Genomic DNA, 7,920 nt, shown 5'->3' on the forward strand with positions numbered 1-7,920 from the left:
ATCCAGTCAAACATTGCAAGTACTCTATTGTACACTGTATACATTTTCCAGCTAAATAACTTAAAATACCTTTGCTTATCATTACGCATGTGGGGGTCTTTGCTAACAGAATTTCATAGTACATTAAAGAAGGGATTGCTATACTACGCCTCTGCCATGTCTAAGAAAAGTTATGGATTTCTTGTACCTACTGATACATGTTGATTTGGTTGTTAAAGATCATTGCATTTCCCTGTATATCTTGCATTAACCCATGTAGTATTTTAGGAAATAGGTTGCATATTAAAGATTTTTGTCTATATCTACTTAGATACTTGCTCTTCCTATATTGGTCCAATAATGCTGAATTCTAAGTATAAATGGGTCTTCAGAGCTCAGTAGTCATGTATATATACATAGCTTGTTTAGTCTTTTTACAGCATTTCCCACTGCAGTGAACGGAATCAAAAAATCTTGCAGGCAAAATCATGAATGTAAATTAAAAAATATCTACAAGTCAATATCCCAAAAGAAAAAAAAAATTAAGACAGAAAAATTGTATTGCCATTGTTTGATGTTTATGTTTTCATATTTCTGCAGGTTGCTACTGCCCCTAAGCTTCCATTACCCCACAGTTTAATTATTTTCATTCTATGATTATGCTGTCTCAAAGATTAGTTGAACTCAAATATTGCACTAATAGCCAAGGTTGTATGATCTGCATGCTAGAATAAATAAGTACTATGAATATGAGGATATGTCTTCCATATGAGGGCACAGGGTCCCTTTTCCTTGTATTTAAATACTATAAAAGTTGGTTTCTTCATAACTAATTTTCAGGCTTGAGTTCAGCAATTTTATGAATATTTTCCTTTATGTGTGTGTATATATATATATATATATATATATATATATATATATATATATATATATATATATGAGCTTTTTCATTGGTTTGTATCAGCTGCTTTGCTCTTGTATTACACTTAAGGACCATGTTTGCGAGTTGATGATTGTCTTAGAAAGGCTCCAGAGAGTTAGGCAATAAGCCTCTGCTCCTCTGATCATTCAAAACCATCTGAGAGAACTATGGAGACTAAGTTTTAATTTCACTACTGCATTTGTTGCACTTGACTGTATTTAACACTGACTGCAGTGTTTACTTATTTAAGAAAAGATCTGTTCTACTGTTTTATTCTGTTGTTAGATTTAATTTAAGAAAAAAAAAACTGTGCTGCTTTTTACTCTATTACCTTTTTAATTTAAGGACAAAAAATGTATTCTGCTTTAATTCTGTTGTTTCATTGTACTTCTGTTGGCCGTAGTATAGACTGGATTCAGTCCAGCTGTATCAAGTTCTATTTAAAGACTGAGCATTAAAAATCAGGACATCTTCTTTTGGAGGACACCCCGTACCCTCTAGGGAGAAGTGTATAGTAGGCATTTCTCTCCAATGTCTAATCAAACTGTTCAATATTGGAAACTTACTAATTATTCTTATGTTTTTCTTATATTTCTAATGTCTTATATGGAAGCATTCCTGTAAATATTGTATATTGTTTGGTGTGATTGTTACAGTGTTAGTAGTTTGTATTTTATAATTTTGTATGAAAAGTATATAACAATAAAGATTTATTATGTAAAAAAAAAAGAAGTGTATAGTAGGACTATCTAATTGAAGGTTACTGGTTCAGGGGTCGGTTTGAGCTATTTCATTGGTTTAGGGCTCAGTTTGATCTATTTCATTAGTTCAGGGCTCAGTTTGTGCTACTTCACTGGTTTCTTTATATTAGTTGCTTGCTGTTGTTTGCACATAGTGCACCATTGTGTGCCATTGTGCAGAGGGGGTAACTCTTGGGAGTTATAGATGCAAAAGTGACAATAGATGTATTTCCCTTAGAAGCAGCTGCTATCTAGCAGAGCAGTTCTTAAACAGCTCTGAGTTGTTCAGTGACCCTCCCAGTAGTGATTTTACCTCTTACCTTTCAACATCAGACCCTACAGATCCCCTTTTAATAGACCTTCTATTGTACACCCCATAGGTTAGTCCCTGTAAAATAGCCCCCTACCAAATACTCCCATCTTTTTCTCTTTATCTGTGGAGACACCAGTTTCAAACCTTGCATTATGGACTGTCACTTTCCCTCTTTTTCTCCTGCTAGCGTGCAACTGCCTCATGTACACTGACAACACCTTTCTCCTAAATCAGTCAAGTACAATTTGCGAGAGATGCTCCTAAACTAAGAATCTTTAATCACTGCTCTTTCCTGCCCAGAACAGCAACACCAAAAAGGCTATCAGCTCACATACCATAACTCCTACCCACAATATGCACTCAACACATAAACCTTCATATGCCAGGGTACTTTCCAGAAACCTACCTAAACAATAGAGACCTCCAAAACACAAACATGTTACACCTAACACTATACAAAAAGCACCCAATACACACAAAACCCTAGCACCAGTGTCTAACCAATTAAGCCCTTAAGGCAATGCACATCTATTCCAAATCTTTTAGTTATAGGTGGGTCTATAATGAGGCATACAGACACTCCACTCAGCAGGTTAAACAAGGAGAAGATCAAGGTCAGCTGTCTGTCTGGTGCAAGGGTTCATCAGATCACACATGCACTCAAGTCTCATGACAACAAGTAGCATTATGTCATAGTTCATGTTGGTCTGAATGACTTGAGATGTACCTCTCTGGACAATATGAAGAGGGACATGATTGAGATCTCTGAATATGTGTCCCAGGCAGGTATGTCCCTAGCTTTGAGCAACATTTTACCCTCGCCTTGGATGATACCATAATACAAAAAAAAAAAATGACTGACTTCAATAACTGGTTTAGTTGCTTGTGTCATTCTAAGGGGATCCAGTTCCTGCCAGCCTGGAATGGCATTGTGGATAGACCACACTGCTTTGCCAGACATGGACTTCACCTAGTACCTCTTGCTTTCAGTTGCTGGCTAAGGCACTTGCCTCTCCCATAATGCCTTTTTTAGGCAAGGTCACAAAACAACATTTCTGATGTTAAAATATCAACCACAAACAAACTAAGGGTCATGCTGCTGGTTCAAGGCCACAGAAAGTATCCAAGCCTTGCAAGGCTACAATGCCTTCCATACTTTCAGACCACAAATTGAAGGTGTGAGAACCAAAGAAAGTGGCGTATCTATCTTCATTGAAATAATTATGCCTCTAGACTGGTTAGACAAGATAACTCTGGAGTTACTCTAAGTCCAAATTACTGTGGGTAAGACCCCCCCCCCCTCATGGCATAGTCAGTTATAGGTCTCCTTCCATGACTAAAGATACCCACACAGCTTATTTAGACCTACTTGGGATAATCAAAGTACAACCTAACACCCTAGTCATGAGTGATTTCAACTATTCTTCCATTAATTGAGAATCTTACATGAGCCCAAACTCACTTGCACAAATGTTCCTGGACTTCATTAACTCAGATATCCTGGAACAAATAGTGCACCACCCCTCAAGGGGCTCCAATATTCTAGAACTGATCCTCACCAGTATGAGTGACTAATGCAACACCTCAAGTGTAGGGCCCACACTAGTTAAATGTTACCATAAATCAGTCATTTTTGAAGTAGCAATAGCACCAGAACTCCCCAAAGATGAAGTCAGGCTAAAAAACCTTCAACAAAGCTAACTATACCCTTCTAAGGGAGGGTGTAATCGACTTCCAAGCTCGAGTTTCCACAGATGCTATTGATGTCTATACTAAGGTACACACTGATGCCCTGTATAAACATCTACTCAAATGTATAGACACAACTGTACATGATAAAATTAAAACAAGATCCTAAAGAAAAAAACAAACCATCCTGGTAGACATCTAGCATTAATAAATTATGCAATAACCGAAAGAAGCTGCTGTCTAAAAATACAAAACTGGAACTCAGAATTGGAAGAGCACTCTCCTTGGCCTAAACAAGCAAATAAGACAACTGTTAAAAACCTCAAAGAGCAGCTATGAGAAAGATTTAGCAAAGATAGCCAAGGATAACCATAAGGCCTTCTTCAGCTACGTCCACAACCTAAAAGGTAGGTCTCGGGTGTGTGCTGAACTAATTGAGGATTGTAACGCACACACTGACCCTGTGGAAATTGCAAACCTGCTAGCAGACAGGTTTGGCAAAAATTATACTCCTCTAATCCCCCAAGCATACCACAAACCATGTCTTCAACATCACCTCTTCCCTGCATCTCCAAACAGCAAGCCATCAATGCTCTCTCCAAGACTAAGAACACAGCCTGCATGGGACCAGATGGCGTTCTGGGCTGCATTATTAATGTTCTTAAACAAGAGCTACTGTAGCTACTCCACTAGGTACCTTATTCAACCACAGCCTGAGTACTGGCTTTGTCCCCACTACATGTAAAACAGCAATTTTGTATCCCTCTCCACAATGGTGGCTTGGCAACAGAGCTGGATAACTATAGACCCATAAGTTTGACCAGCCTCATTTGTAAGGTAATGGAACGAATCATCATGGACAAGGATATAGGTGACATCCAGCCCTAGATCTGTCCCAGCTTGGTTTTGACAAGTGTAGGTTGTGCCTGTTAAACCTGTTGGACTTCTTGGAGAATGTAACCAGAGACATAGATGAAGGCAAAGCTGTGCACACAGTCTGTATTGGCTTAGTCAAGGTCTTTGACACATTCCCACATTCGGGCATCATTGACAAACTAACCCAGTTGAATATCAACTCCTATGTTGTTAGGTGGGTTGCAACTGGCTCACAGATTGACAACAGTCAGTCAAAGTGGGAGACTTCACCTCTACCAGCAGACCTGTCACCAGTGGGTCCCACAAGGGTCAATGCTGGGTCCCCTCATGTTTGGCATATACTTCTCTGAAGCCCAGGCCAAAATGGAGGGGGCTGCAGATTAGGTGCTATCACTGAATCCCCTAGCGATGTCACTGTTCTTCAAAAGGGACTTACACAGACCAGTGATTGTTGCCAAAGCCATGGTCTTAAAATAAATGCTAAAAAATGCATCATCATTCCCTTTGGTAAAAACAATGTTCCTGCTTATTATAAAATCAACAATAATACTCTAAATACCAGTTCAGTAGTGAGACACCTCTCAACACAAGTTGAATGTGACCTCAACTTTGACCACCATGTGTCTAGTGTGGTGAGGAAGGCATTCTACATTGCTCACTTAATTAATAGCAAAAGAGGTTATAACTATTCTGTGTTGGTTCCTCGTTGGGCCTATTATTGAATATAATGATGCCTTTGGTATGTACTGTTCCAGACACCTGCAGCAGCTTGAGAGAGCTCAGAGATTTCTAGCTAAGAAAATTCAGGGTCTCCTGCACATCTTATATAAACAGACTGAAGTTGCTGTCACTGTACTCAGTAGCATATTGACAAGTTAGAAGTGACTTGTTTCTGGCTTGCAGGGCTATTTTTGATCCAAATCTAATGAAAATGCTGCACATCCATAAGTCAAATGGGTCTAGAGTCATCCATTTCAGGGACCTCAGTCTAGCCTGCGACATAAATGCAACCTGCTGGAAAGACAGATGCATCTCTCAGAGGTTGCCACTCCTCTGGAAAAGACTTCCAATCCATGTCAAGCAGAGCACCTCCATGACCCTGTTTAACTACAACCTGGATGACTGGAACTGAAACAGTACATTTCTGTCTGGGATTGCCCCTGCTTCTCTCCTGGACCTGGGTAATCCTTACTAGAAAAATCTTGGGCATAGATGATATCTCTCATCTAGTATTATATTAGGATTTTACAGCTAGGCTTGTAAAGACCCTCAGCTCAATAGCCTAGTAACATCCTATGAACCTATATATACATATATACCTCTGATCCTAGTGCTGCGTTCTGTCAGAATAGAAATATTTTGGTGGTCCAAATATCACCTTCTCTCTTCCTGCTGCAAAGCAGTCAGTCACCAAAGACAAAGACACCAAAGACACTTTGGACTTTGTTTGTGGAGCAATTTCTAGAGGGATAAACATGCAGGGGGTATGGGGTGCCAAGGACAGATACAAGCACATAAATATCAAGGAGATGCTTGTCATAATCAAAGCACTCAACTGCCTGAACCATTTTTGGTCCCTGGACTTCATCAAGTGGTTACAGACAATAATATGGTAAATCAACAAACAAGGTGGAACCAGGTTGTACCCTTTTGCAGACTAGCCATGTTAGACTGGGATATAGCTTTACAGCGTAAGCTAATTCTACAGGCATCCTATATTCTGAAAGAGCAAAACTGCATGGAAAAAAGCTGAGGAGGATGAGGGGAGACCCTCATGAACGGAAACTACATCAGGGGTCATCCAAGATTTGATCCATCTGTAAGGAGTTCCTCAAGTAGACCATCGTGCATCATCTCTGAATAATCAAAAGGCAAAATTCTATTTCAGGACTCCATACAAGAAAGCCTGGAAGACAGATGTTTTTTTCTTTTCTTTGGAAAGGAATGTTCCTGTAAGCCTTTACACCATTTCCACTAATATCCATGGTACTTCTGAAGAATCAGAAGGAATACCACAAGATTATTGTGGTGACTCCCTTCTAGTCCAGGCAAAGATGGTTCTCCCATCTTTCGGAAATGTCCAGGGGCAATTATCATAAGCTTCCTCATAGTCTGGATCTACTCATACAAGAACAGGGGTGCTTGATGCACTCTGACATCTATCATCTTCAGTTGACTGCCTGGATGATAGGGTCTTAATTCCATTTAGGCACATATTTTCAGAAGTCAAGCAGAAAGTGGAGGCTAGATATCCTGCTACTAGAAAATCATATATTAACAAATGGAAAAGAGTTTTTTTTTTTGGTGTCAACAACATAACCAGCACTTATTCAGGGCTAGTCATTCTCTGGTTTTATAATACTTGTGTGAGTTACCAACCTCTATCCCTTGTTATTCCCTCTATCAAGGATCACTTATCAGCCATTTCAGCATGTTTGCTATTGGATCCTTCTCCTTTGATGCAGTCTCATGTCAAAATGTTCTTGAAGCACGTTGTGCATAAGAGGTCTCTTACAAAACCAGTGGCCCCTCTTGGGATCTTAGTTTTGTGTTACAGAAGCTAACACTTGCTCTATTTGAACCAGATAATCTGACTGACCTGAGGTCCTTAATATGGAAAACAGTTTTATTGCTTTCTCTGACCTCTGAAAGAATGGTATCTGAGTTGTAAGCTCTTATGGTGAGTCAACCCTACCTCATTTTCTACAGGGAAAAAGATTTCTTTGAGAACTAATCCTTCTTTTATGCCTAAAGTGGTATCTAGTTTACTTTAAGCAAAACAATCTATCTCCCTGTTTTCTTTCCTGAACCTAAAAATGAAGGAGAAAGGATACTCCATACCTTGGATGTTAACAGGCAACTCAGGTACTATCTTGAAAGAACTAAATCATTCAGATCTTTGGATCAGTTCTTCATTTCTTGTGAAAGAAAGAAGAAGGGTAAACCTGTGTCAAAAACAGACTGTTTCCAAATTATTGTATTACCATTTGTTATACTTAACATAACAAATCTATTTCAGGCAGGGTCAAGGCCCACTCTACTAGGGCTTTGGCTTCACCTATCGCCTTTTGGAAATGGTTAGATTCTAGAAGTATTCTCAAAGCTGATAATTGGTCCTCATTAAATACCTTTACAAAGCACTACACGCTTGATTCCTTTTCTAGACCCAGATCAAGCTTTGCTATGATCATTCTCTAGGAGATTCTGGACTCGTTTCTTTTCACCTCCCAAATGCAGTTTATTATGGTAATCTATGTATATAGCTAAGGCTACTGTACTAATGACCAACATAATGAGCATAGTACAGCTGTGTAAGATGAACTTACCATAACAGTAGATGTTCGAATGAGCAGTAGCCTATCCTACTCTCCATCACCCCTTCTTTTTAGTGTGTTTTTTAT

Source organism: Protopterus annectens, chromosome 1.part2 (genome assembly GCF_019279795.1).
Source record: "Protopterus annectens isolate FY-2018-M chromosome 1.part2, PAN1.0, whole genome shotgun sequence".
In the NCBI taxonomy this organism is placed as follows: Eukaryota; Metazoa; Chordata; order Ceratodontiformes; family Protopteridae; genus Protopterus; species Protopterus annectens.